Source organism: Balaenoptera musculus, chromosome 1 (genome assembly GCF_009873245.2).
Source record: "Balaenoptera musculus isolate JJ_BM4_2016_0621 chromosome 1, mBalMus1.pri.v3, whole genome shotgun sequence".
NCBI classification, from domain to species: Eukaryota; Metazoa; Chordata; class Mammalia; order Artiodactyla; family Balaenopteridae; genus Balaenoptera; species Balaenoptera musculus.
This window is the reverse complement of record NC_045785.1, coordinates 48558523-48571689: the sequence shown is the minus strand read 5'-3', so window position 1 is coordinate 48571689 and position 13167 is coordinate 48558523. Positions and strand designations below refer to the sequence as shown.

The window sequence follows — 13167 nt, the reverse complement described above, 5'->3', positions numbered from 1 at the left end:
ATTCTGAGAACCAGAGTTGGGAGGGTGGACGGCAGGGGGAAACGTTGGGGGTTAACTGGGGCCTGAACACCCTCAGGGGCCTGAGTCCCTCCCTAGGACTCACGAAAGAGTGATAGATGCACGCCTCCTCCCTCTCCCAACTTTGCCTGGGAAGCCTCGGTGACGACAGGGGCGCACGAGCCAGGGTTGGCCGCTGGGACCTAGCGCCCCCTCCTGCGAAGGGGGAGCGGGGGCCACACGTCGGCGCGGGACCTGCCCTCGAGTTTTCCCGCACTAGCGCTTTTTCCACTTGGGTATGCGCATGTTTAGAGGCCTGGATGATAAGAGAGTAGACCCTAGAGAAAAATGAGGGAGGCCGGGCGGGGGCGGCTGGTGGCGATGGTGAGTGGCAAAAACAGGGAATACTTTGTGAAAAACCCGAGTCTGGTGGCTTTTACCCCATCTCGCCCTCACGCCCTCCCCGCCCACGCAGCCGGGGCGGAGACCCGGCGCTCTGGGCTCGGCTCTCCTCCACCACGCCGGGATGGGGAGTGAGCGGCAAGGCTCCAGAGGCGCGACTGCGAACCGCGGCGCCCCCGCTCGCTCGCTCGCTCGCTCTTCCTCCTCCTCGTCGCCACCGCGGCTCCGCTAAGCTCTCGGAACGCGCTCGGGCGGCGCACAGAGCACCCGGGCGGGAGCGGGAGCCGCGAGGCCGGGGCGAGGGGAGCGCGGCGGGCGGCCAGGCGGCGGCGGCGGCGGCTGCGGCCCGGGAGCGGGCAGGTGAGCGGCGCCGGCGGGGCGGGGGCGGGGGCGCGGGAGGAGGCGGGTCTGCGCGCGAGGCGGTCTCCTCCCCCTGCTCTGACGCGGGGCCCGTGGCTCCCGGGGAGAATGGACCCAGCTTGGCTCTCGCCCGGGCTTCCCCGGGCTGGAGAGCGCGCCTGAGTGCCGCCGCCCGCCGGGCATGGGGAACTGCTTCCTGGGCGGCTGCGGCAGCGGAGGAGGATGGTCTCGGCGAGCCTAGGTGAGGCACGGCGGTGGGCTCGCGGCCGGCCCGGAGTTCAGCGCGGGCAGGTGTCGGCGGGTACGCGGCGCCCGGACGCCCGGGTGGCTCCGTCGGGGTCCCCGGGCGCGGAGGAGGGCTCCTGGGGCGTTCCTCGCGGGAGTTTGGCCAGGAGTGCGGCGGGGATGGAGACTGCAGTTTTCCTCTCTGTTCCTTCACTTGCTGGGGAGGGGGGGAAGGCGCCTCTGCTCCTTCCGTATGGGTCTCCCCCTACCACCTCTTATCTCCCTACTTGTGACCACGCGCGGTTCTCTTTCCAGACCTGCTCACCTAATACATTCGTCTCTCTCCGGGACCCCGTGCACCTTCCTCCTTCCTGCGGCCCCGTCTCTGTCCACCAACGAGCCTTCCTTCTCCCACTCCAAAACCTACCTGGTACTCCCGAGCCCTTCCTCAGCCGCGCTGCCGGCGTCCCCGGGTCGGACCCTCTTCCCTGCTCAGCCAAACCCGGTTTTCACTTCCCTACTCCTCGGTAGCGCTGCGGTTCTGCTCCGACCTGCCGAAAAGCGAGATCTATCCCAGTGGCCCCTACCCTTTCGCAAACACCATCAGAGCCGGACCCCGCGTCTCCTCGGAACCCATCTCTTCCCGAGTCCTCCTCCATCGACTCGGTTCTCTGCTGCCGCCCCTTGCATTCCACTCCCCAGCACCACCCCGCGCCGCCCTCCACTCCGACAGCTCTCCTCCCCACCCGCCCCTCTTGCTTCTCTCTGCTCCAGACTTGACGCTCTGCCTCGGCTGCAGAGCCAGGTTTCCCCACCCCCCTACTGGGGAAACTTTAAAATCCATGTGGTTCGGTTCATAAAGGAGCCCTAAAAGGAGGACTCAACCGCCGAGAGAGCCTGCAGCCAGGGAGTCAAGGATGGCGGAGGTTGTGTCGTGGCGTCGGGAAGGAGCTGTAGGCTGAGTATACTAAGTACATTTCAAAACCCTGGTTGCTGCAGCCGGGCCTCTCCTCCCGACGCTGGCTCGTCCCGCGGAGTATTATTGTGACCCCTGGTGGGAGGGCGCGTGTATTCTGTGCACTTTTGAAAGCACTTTTTCTTTTTTTTTTTTTTGGTGGTGGTAGTGCTGGTGGACGGGATGAAGGGGACACGAGGGAAGGTTGCTTTAAGAGGTTGATGCCACTTGGCTCCGGCGTTGCTCCCTCCCGGACCCGGCAGACTGTGTATGTTTCACTCCCTGTGAACTAACCTCCATCCCCCCAATTGCAGCCTGCAGCACACAAGTCCTCATTGTTGGGGGTCTGCCTGGGCACTTCCGCCTGGGCTGGGAGAATCTGGAGGAATGGGGTGGGGGTGGGGAGGCCGGGGGCGCCGGGCGACCGCGGTGTGGCTCTCGCCCTCTGCTCAGCGGCGGCGGACGGAGTGCAGAGCGCCGCGGCGCGGGCATCGGTGCACTCCGGCGCTTGTCTCCCAGGGTGGGGTGCGCGCCCGCGTGGGTCGGCGTCTGCGTGTGCGTTTGGATGCCGGCGCACACCTGGGTTTTAGTTCGTTCAGAAAGAGGAGCTAGTTGAGAGGTTGCAGCAGAGAGTGCGTGTTTTGCTGCCCAGAGCTGGGCGGGCGAGTCCTCCGAGAAGGATGCTACACTGCCGCTCCTAACATCCCGGCGGGGACCGGAGCGAGGATCCGCTGCTGTCGCTTCTTACTCCCTCCTGCTCCCCTCCTGCTGGCCCGTTCAACGCACTTTCAAAATGTTGATGGTTTTGAATAAAGGCCTTGTGGGGGGTTCCGCTGACATTACATCACACTTCACATGTTTTCTAGTAATCGTACAAATTAAATGTGGCTTGCGTTTAGAACCCCCTAATTATCCGGTTCACGTTTGTACATTTATGTGCCAATTATAGGTCTTCGGGAAATCCATAAAATTATAAACCATCCTCACCCCCTGAATTAGCACCCATTGTTTTTATTCTCTCAATGAGTGATTCTGGGTGGAACCCTGAATTGCACAGGCAAGATAGAGGAGGTGGGGGGGGGGAAGTGGAGAGGTTGGATGGAATAGGGACACTGCACAGCTTCTCCTCAGCCCACTCCCATCTCTTTCACTCTCCGTGCTGACAAGGCTTGGTGACAATTCTGGAATCTGAAAGGGATCACAGATTTTCTTGGTTTCCTATTGAGAAGGGCGACCTAATGAAAACTGTATAAAAGTCAACTTCTAAGCAATCAGAAATTGTCTGCTGATGTCCTTGATTGAAATCCCAGCATTCAAATGGAGTATTGAAAACTCGAAGAGATGGCTTTTGAAGCGCTATTGTTCTTTTCCATACAGAGAGGCCCTTTAAGGGTTTAGGAAGTCCAAAATGCGGTGATTTGAAAGACTGACATTGTAACTATTAGGCAAGGGTGAGAGGATAGGATCCGCAGGGATGAGAGAAGAGGGCGAAGTGGGGAGTACAAACGTGTTGTTACTATCTTCTGGGAAAGCGCTGCTACCAAGTGGGAATTCAGTTCTATACATCAAGTTAGCAATTAAATCTCTGACTAAAGCAGATTTAGAAGATGAGTTTTAGTGTTTTTTTTTTTTCCCTCTCCTTTTGGGTGGTGGTTTGCTTAAGGTCTGAATAGGCATATCTGAAACATTTAATCATGTTCATTGTATTCAACAATAAAATCTGAATAAAAATTGCTTACTGTTGATGAAGCTCATCTCACAAGCTGTTTCACAGTATGTTTCATTCGCAAGACAGACCATTGTGTGAGGCTGCAGGGAAGACATGGTATCACTTATTGTTCATTTTCTCCCAAAGCCAGAGAGGAATCCGCTGCTCCCACTCCCCTCCGCCCTCCAAGGAATTTTTTCTTAAATGGGTGGGTGTTTGGCTTGGTCCCTGATAGTACCCATCTTAAAAATGGCCTTTGGTGGATTTTGGGTGCCTGAAGCCACCCTGCAGGCAGAGGAAGAATCTAATTGAGGCAGCATTTGCATTTTGATAATTCACTCAAGTCAAACATTAGGTTTTGCTGGGGTTTAATCCTTCTCTCAAGCTAATAAAGCTCACAAAGCAAGAAAATCACAGTATATGTCTGTTAGATAGCACTTTACAAAGTTGCATAAATTGAAGGCAGTTGTCAGGAACTTTAAGTGTCACTTAGGGCTAACTGTAACAAAAAATGTTCACTGGTTGAGTTAAGTGATTGAGGATGAATCACTTGACCTCTCAGAACCTCAGTTTCATCATTTGCACAACAGGGACAGTATTATCTACTTTGTGGAGCTGTGAGCAATTTTATGGGGGAAAATGTCTCATTGGGAGCTTTGGCACTTAGCAGGATTTCAGGAGAATGGTAACTTTTAGTAATAGAGAGCATGGAATTCTGCTAAGGAGAGAGGATGGTATTTGGAATTGGAAGGGCAGAATGAAATCCAGGTACTGGATTGGCAAATCACCTCTCTTAGTATAATAAAAATAGGAATAACTAACCTTTGTGGGGCACTTACTAAGACTCAGACTTAAGCACTTCACATGCATTAACTTATTTAATCCTTCGTTTAATCCTTCAGTAACCCTAGGAAGTGCATACTTGTATTCTTATTCTCATTTGATTGATAAGGAAAGTGGGGCACAGAGAGAGTTGGTAACTGGCCCAAGGTCATACAGCAACTAATACAATTTAAATCCAAGCTTTCAGTCCTAATGACTATGTTATGTTACCTCTGATTGGGGAGGTGAGCTCTGTCTCCCAGGGTGGTTGTCACATTTAATGGGGAATAATGGAATAGTTAGACTTCCTGTAGGAGAAAACTACAGGTTGTTCCCAATTTCAGATGCCAACAACATAAAATGGGTGCTTCTCTATTACCAACAGGGCATTAGGCTGATGGTGGACATTTTGAACACTTCTGACATCGTGGCAGGTATTGGTTCACATATGTCTACTGTGTTAGTATATTCAGTAACTGGGTAGGCAGAGATTGCATTACTGCTCTTATTGGTTACCAGTGGAGGTACGCAGAGATTCTCAAAATTAAAAGATGGTATAACAGGTCGTTAGAAGACTGGACTTGGGTGCTAGGCTGCCTGGGTTCAGACCTCAGTTCCCCCAACGCTGCCTGCTGTGTGGCTTTGACCAGCTTATCTAACTTCTCTGTGCTTCAATTTTCTGTATAATAAAAAGCTACCTGCCACATAAGATTGTTGTGAGAATTATAGGAATTAACACCAAGTGCTTAGAATAGTACCCAGCATGTGATGTTATTTAACTGTTAGTGTTATCCTTCAAAGAAGAGAAAAATCCTTTTCCTTGAAAATAAAAAGTTTTCTGTTCGTCACTGATATCCTAAGACTTAAATATCCTAAGAGTATCTGGCCTGTTGTTTTTTGTTTTGCTTTTTTGCTAACCAGGAGGTAGACAGGAGGAGAGATATTTAAGGAGTTCAGGCAAAGGTTTTGTTTTGTGTTTGGCTTATTGGAAATATTTCCTTGAACATTTCTCTTTGTGAAGGGAATAGTGAAATCTTCATAATGCTAAGATCTCTATGTCATTGCACTTTTCAGCAGTTATTTTCAAGGACATAAAATGACTGTTGGATGGATTAAGTTCTAGGATTAGTTAGTCAACTCTTCCCAATTTATAGATTGGAAAGCAAATCAGACTTGGGGTGATGCATAACTGTACCACTGAGAGGCACCATCAGAGCCGAGAATTCTTTGACCGGTGCTCCTTCTTCTAGACCAGACTGTCTCCTATACCAGGATAGAGTAGTGGCCTGAAATATAAATAGAATTGGAGCAGGAAGGGATGGTGAGCGGTGGGGTGGGTATTACCAGCTAAGAGCGGAAGCCAGCCAGATGTTCTGTACTGAAAAAAGAGTGTCCAGTAGGAAAAGAAAACCCCTCCTCTGGGGTTATATCCATGAAAAAGTAGCACAGAACTCAATCTATGAAATGTGTATCAGGATATGAACCTGTGTACAAAAAAGAAAAAAGACATTAAATCAGTTAGTCACTTGAACACTTCCCTTAGGTTGGAGAGCAAATGATCAGGTTTCTTTTTCTGTGAGATGCCCTTTGTGTTTTGCTTCCATTGGGTTCTTAGAAACGGGAAGGTTTTGGTTTGGGGATCATAAAACTCCTCTGGCTTCTATTTCATGAAATATGCTACCATATTCTATTGGAAAGAAATTGCCAGCTTGCTTTTATTATTATTATTTTATTTTAACCTGACATGTAACCAGTCTACAGTGCCGCTGGGGGATTCTCATAAAGTGAAAACAGAAATAACATTCTACTGAATAGGAGAACTCACAGCTAAAATGGTAAAGGTTTGTGGTATCAAAGATGGGTTGTTTGGCTTAGGGGATACAATTAGAGGAGGTAAGGTAACAGACAGATGTGAAGTTCAGAGTGAACCCAAGTCAGCTGTGTTGACCACCTACAGTGAGTCTTGGAATATTACCAACCCTGTGATTTTTGATAATTTGAGCATCATACCAATTTCTCACTCTCTGTTGGTCTGTCACTCTGTTTCTCAACTGGATCTATCCATTCACTCTTCATCAGTTAAGCATCTCTTTCTCTACCTTTGTCTCTTCTTGTGTTTATCCCAGTCTTTGTCTCTTTTTCATTCTTTATGTCTGTCTGTTCCCATTCTTGTTAGTGTCATAATCAACAATAACTGAAAATTATGAATATGCATAAAGAGTATCTGGAAATTGAGGCCACACATGTCCTGATACAGACATCACTCCTGTGTCCATTCAACGTGTCTTACTAGCACCTCCTTTACCTGGCTCTGGTTCAGTGCTAGGCACTGCAGACAGTTCCAAGATGCAAAGGTACAGTCTGTGCCACCTGGACACCTGGCCTTATACATAAATAGCTGCTACAGCATGACATGTGGTACAGAGAATATCTGTATAGCAGCACTGGAAGCTTCCAGATGAGGAATTATTTCTACCTGGAGAAAGGAAAGGATAGCTAAGGCTTCACAGAAGAGATTTTGTTTCAGCTGGAAGCTGGAGGTTGACCAGGAGTTTCTGAGGGGTTGAAGGCATTCCAGGTTGAAAGAACTATATGGGCAAAGACAGGCGGGCAAGAAGCTTCATCACTGGTTTGGGGATGGGCATCCTGTTAAGAGTGGCTCTAAGGTAGCATATGTGGCTGAAATGGATTATTTTGTAGAGCCTTTTCCAAACTCTGTTCTGGGGAACACTGGTGTCCCCCAGGATGGTTATGAGTATTTCAAAAGAAAGGGCATTCACAAGGAAAAAAAGTTGCATGCTCAAAAATACTTAGGAAGCCCTGAATTATATATCCTACTCTTAGTAAGACACAGTATTTACTGACATGTGAAAGCTGCAGAGATTTCCTGCAGTTAAGAAACTCATGTACCTCATTAAGAGTTTTCCAAACTTATTTTCTGCAGAATCTTTGATTTTAAGAAGTCCCTCTCAGTGTCTCATGAGATAGACTGGAGAAAAGGTTTGTAGGTTAAACACTTATGATTTTTAAGCAAAACAGTTAATTTGATTGAGAAGGTAATGCGTTTGATTTGAAATGTAATAAGGTATATTTCTAAGACATATGAAAATGTGTACATAACAATGCAGTAGAAAACTCTGTCCCTACCACTCAGCCTAGGAAGGCAAGCCATGTAAATGTAGTCGAAGCCACTTAGTAACCTCTCCCCATCAGATCTCCTTCCCTCCTGCCAGAGAGAACCACTATTCCACATTTGGTATTTATCATTCCATATAATTATTTTGAATATGCTTTTCAGAAGAACAGACTTAAAAAGAATTCCATTGAATTCTCATCCAATTTCTAGCTAGTCACTACAGAGATGATAAGAAATAGTAGTTTGTCCAATAACTGTCCAGGAGAGGACATTTATAAGCTCTTTAGGGAGAAGGAATGTGGCTTCTACTTTTACCAACAGTGCCTAGAATATAGTAGATGCTCAATAAGTGTCTGCTGGATTGAATTGAACTAAATGTGTGTACTTTTATGTGGTTCATTAAGCTCATGTGGATAGAAAGATTGGGGTAAGTTGTTTTCCATCGACAATATTGAAATCCTTTGTGATCAACAATCTTGAAAACACATTCTTTTTTTTGGTGGCAGTCCTTTATTTTGTAATCTGGATTTGGAAATGAATAGTAACAATCAGCTATTGAAAGTAATCTCTGTTTTCTTGACATCTTTTGGAATCATTAACAGTAACAACTTATTCAAATCTGTCCTATAACTGATCCACTAGAACTATCCACTTTCATTACAGGAACAATGATAACCAGATGTTTTTAATCAAAGGAAATTTATCAATTAATGCTAATTAATAACTCAGTCCCTGGACACTAGATACTTTGAAGGTTTATGAGGTTCCCTGGGGAGTAACTTATTTTCAGTAACAAAGCTTTATAATTACACACCATCATGCCACGACAAGCATCTCTCTTCATAGAAGTGGGGGACATCCTCTTGAAAAAGTTCACGTCATCTAAAACATATGTCATATTTGGGTGACCTTTTCCTTTTTTATTATCCTAGCTTATATTCATATATTACTGTATACATGTATGTCACATGTAGAGTGAATGTTAGAATGTTGCTGAGGAATGCATAGTAGAAAGAATGGGAGCGGAAAGCAAGTGGGAGACTTACAGGCTCCCTGGGAGAGGCTTTTCGCGCTAAATCATGGTTATATGGAAGATGGTGGCTTAGCTTTTCTCATAGGATTCTATGTTGATTATTGCTAAGATACACCCCTAGGATTTTCTGTCTTTGACTTGGCTGGTGCAGATTTTTCCCAGTAGATTTGGGAGTAGTAGTAAAAATCCCAACAGGTGGCAGGACGAGAGTCAGCTTTGGATGTGAATGATCGTAAATGATGCAGACACTGCCCAGAGAGTAAGGAAGAGAAGCCACGCATTGCTGTTCCCTAGTGATTGCCCGGTGACGCCCACCCACTCTGACCATGGCACGTGGTGGTGCTTGTCTTCAATCCCAGGACACGTTATTTTGAGCAGTATTACATGCATGCTCACAAAAGTTCTGAATATAAAACACAACCATTCAAACATACTCAAGTTAGACTAAAAGTGCTGGTAATACAATTGAAGTCAAAGATGGGCCAGCCATATGCTAAATCTGAGCTACGGCATGTATTGTTAGAACATAGTTCCAATGAATGCAAAAAGGTTACTGTAATTTATTCCTTTGGGAAGCTGAATAGATTTATAGGCCACATAGAAGTTGGATTCTTGCCAATCTTCTGCTATCTAACTTCTTAATTTTAGCGTAGTTGAATTTATCAGTCTTTTCTTATGGTTAGTACTTTTATGCCTTGTTTAAGAAAGCCTTTTTAAAAACCCTGATGTCATAAAGATATTCTCCTTTATTATCCTCTAAAAGCTTTATTGTTTTTTCTTTCACATTTAGGTTCTATAATCCTTTCTTATAGTATATTTTCTGGAATTAACGTTTGGTGGAATATTAACAGCTATTATACGAATAATAGCATTGTTATTTCTAGTTGTGGGATTGATATATACGTGTGTGAGGTAGGAATTTATTCTGTTTTTTCTAATTTTCTTCCATATGGGGAAAAGTCATCCTGGCATTTAAGGTTAGTTTATAGGCATATATTTTGTCCACTCTTTTGCCCAAGCCACACTTCTTTATTATTATAGCTTTATAAAAAGCCTTGGTAATTGCAGGACAAACCCCCCGTGATGTCCTTCTTCAAAAGTAACTTGGCCTTTCTTGACCTTCTGTCTTCCATGTACATTCTCTCCATACACATTTTATAATTATCTTTTAAACTTACACTCAAATACTTACTGAGATTTGATTGGAATTATTGTTTGAATTTATAGATTAACTCAGGGAAATGACATTATTATAATATTGAGCCTTTCTACCCATAAACATACCATCATTCATTCATTTAGTTCTTGTTTAATGTCTTTCCATACAGATTATAAATTTCTTCGTAAAGGTATGCACTCTTTCGTTAGATTTATTTCCAGGTGCTTTATATTTTTGTTGTTGCTATTATCAATGCCATCTTTAAAATATTATATTTTCTAGGTATGCATTAGTTTTCATCATACTTCACCTGTATTTCTTATTCTGGATGGTGAGGGCTAGAAGGGGAGGAGAAAAACTGGTGGTTATGAGAGCTTACTAAACATTAGGTTCTTTACATGCTCTGATTTGAATGCAGAACAGCCTCAAGGGAAGAGCTCTGGGTGGCTTAGCACCACCCTTGGCTGGGTCACTGCTGTCCTTTGCAGACCAGCCGTGCAGGGCTTTCCTTTGTCCCAGTGGGTCAGAGGGTTGTGGAAGTGAGGATTGCGGCCGATGAGGGGTCATCACCCCGAGTAGCAGCCGCTCACCTGGTTCAGGTGGCCGAGGCCTTTAAAAGACGTCTCTGGTTTTCCCCTGGAGTGAGGGGTTGTGCAGAGTCGTCTGGCTGCCTGAGGGATGCAGTTTGGCTGGTAGCTACAGTCTGGTTTGACTTTTCAGGTAGATCTCTCAGGTCAGTGAATATTGTTCCCACTTTTCAATCAAGGAGCCAGAGGTCCAGGGAAATGAAAAGACATGTGCAAGCCGTCTGGCTGAGCTGGAATGAAGACCCAGGTCTCGCTGCACCCATATCAATGCTCTTTCATTGCACCTTATTGTCCTAAGATCCTCAAATATTTGATGATGATGATATAGTGAAATACTGAAGCATTTTTCATTTGAGGAAACACCATTATGCATGGAAATTGTAACTTATATCTGCCCAAAGAGGGCTAATTGTAGAGCTTTCTGACTGTAGCCCATGTGGTGATTGTTACCTGCCATTTGTTATCCTCTCTCTGTTGCTCTGTTTGTCTGTCTGTCTGTCTCTCTGGATTTCCTCATGCTATTAATTCTTTCATAAGCCTACTCCCACTCATTTCTCCCCATTCAAATAATATTTGTATATTAGGACCTAGGGCAGGATATCCATTTCTCTCTGAAAGTTACCCCTAGGATATCAGTGTCCATAAAATTTCAAATTTCTCTCCTCCCCTTGCCAGATGCTGTACCTCTTTCCTTCTTCTCTCACATTCTGTCATCAGCACGTTTCCTTATATTTTCTGGAATGAAGATAATGCATACCGCACTAGGTTAGGGTGATGTAAAAGAGGATGTCTTAAAGAAAGCAAGATTAAGGGACCAAAAATCTAACCACTTGGTTCTCCTGATAACACTATACATTTTCTCTCTGCTATATATGTGGGGTCATAGGAGTGAGGTGAGATATCATACTGTATACATTTGACTGCTCCAGATGTGTCAGGGGAGGGGGAAGTCTTGACTTGTTTCAGTAGCCGTAAGTCAGCGTGGCTGGGAGGAAGGGGGCTGGGTACTGGACTAACATCGCCCTCTTTAAAAATATAAAGGTCATTGACTTTACACACACAAGGACTGACTATATAGCATAGGGAATGCTGCTCAATATTCTGTAATAACCTAAATAGGAAAAGAATTTGAAAAAGAAGAGATACATGTATGTGTATAACTGAATCACTTTGCTGTACACCTGAAACTAACACAACATTGTTAATCAACTGTACTCCAATATAAAGTAAAAACTAAAAAAAATATAAGCGTTCTACACCATAGGCTCAATCTAAGTTTGATGCTTCCTTCTGTCTGCCTTTCCCAGGCAAGTGCATCTTTCTCAGGCTTCCCGAGCCCCAGACCCTGCTAAGCACCACACTTCATTACGTCAGTTGTTCTGCTCCGTGTGTGTTGATCTGGAGTCCTTTAAAATTGAGAGTTTCTCAAGGGCACTGTCAACTGGATTTCATGCCCCATATGCTTGGCCTATTGAGGAAGTTCACCGTAAATACTTGTTGCTACCTTTAATTTTAAATTTTTATTTATTTATTTATTTATTTATTTATTTATGGCTATGTTGGGTCTTCGTTTCTGTGCTAGGGCTCTCTCTAGTTGCGGCAAGTGGGGGCCATTCTTCATCGCGGTGCGCGGGCCTCTCACTATCGTGGCCTCTCTTGTTGCGGAGCACGGGCTCCAGACACGCAGGCTCAGTAGTTGTGGCTCATGGGCCCAGTTGCTCCGCGGCACGTGGGATCCTCCCAGACCAGGGCCCGAACCCGTGTCCCCCGCATTGGCAGGCAGACTCTCAACCACTGCACCACCAGGGAAGCCCACTACGTTTAATTTTTAAAGGCTACCATAGTGCCTTTGCAGTGGAGGGGAAAGTATCCCTTTAGTGAACTATTTTGATTCTATGAAAACAAAATAGGACTTTCTTTGAACAGTTTCTTCTGGGACATGTTTTTAGCTCCTTTTATTCCAAAACTATGCCTTTCCTGTCCTGTTCTTTTCTGTCCTCCCTCCTCTCCTTCCTTTCCCTCCTTCCTTTGTTTTTTTTTTTTAATCAAATCAAAGGAGTTGCATGAAATCAACAACAAAGACATCTCAACTTATGGGTCTGTAGTGTGACTTTACAGTTACCGGAATGGGCAGTATTCCCTGTCTTTATCACATGCATTATTTCAGTGGAGGAGGAAGAATTTGGGGAGCAGTTGGGAGGTGGACTTTGCAGTTCCTTGTCAAATCCCATAGTAGCATGAGTATTTTATGTGGGTAATTGGTCACCTTGTGGCTGATCTGTAGCTGGTTTAAAATTTCAGCCTAAAGATCGAAACTCTGCCAACCAGTATGTGTCAGGGCTGAAGAGTGCCTTTCTGTGCTATCCCCAAACACACCCAAAACAACATCAGCTGCACCACCACGACTTTCAAGCAGAATTTAATTATGTTAATGATATGCACTGTATCAGTGAGAATCTAGTCAGGAGACACATACCAGGTACCTTAACTGGAAGAATTCAATACAGGGAACTAGTAACAGAGATGTTGGAAGAGCTGAAAGTGTGACAGAGAGACAAGGGATGGACACTAGTGAGAGCAGGAAGCCAGTTTGCTTCTAGATCTTAATCTGCAGGCATCAAGGGAGCGGGTGGTGTTATCAGAGCCCAGGTGTTGAGGCTGTTGGAAATGTAACGGAGGCTGCTTAAGAGTGGTACCACACAGGGAGGGGCTGGAACTGTGGAGGAGACTCTGCCACAGCAGGGGATGCCACCTTGAAGCAGAAAGAGAGGGAGAAAGGGAGG

The 13167-nt window shown here is 45.8% G+C and overlaps 1 protein-coding gene across 1 annotated transcript in view; it reads left to right on the top strand.

The window, feature by feature from the left end:
* The first annotated feature begins 917 nt into the window (after positions 1 to 917).
* The window catches only part of DAB1 (DAB adaptor protein 1), a 420573-nt gene continuing 408323 nt past the window's right edge, over positions 918 to 13167 (top strand). Inside the window, exon 1 of the mRNA XM_036843482.1 lies at positions 918 to 1000. The gene's annotated coding sequence lies outside the window, so the exon portion shown is untranslated. The remainder of the gene's footprint in view (positions 1001 to 13167) is intronic.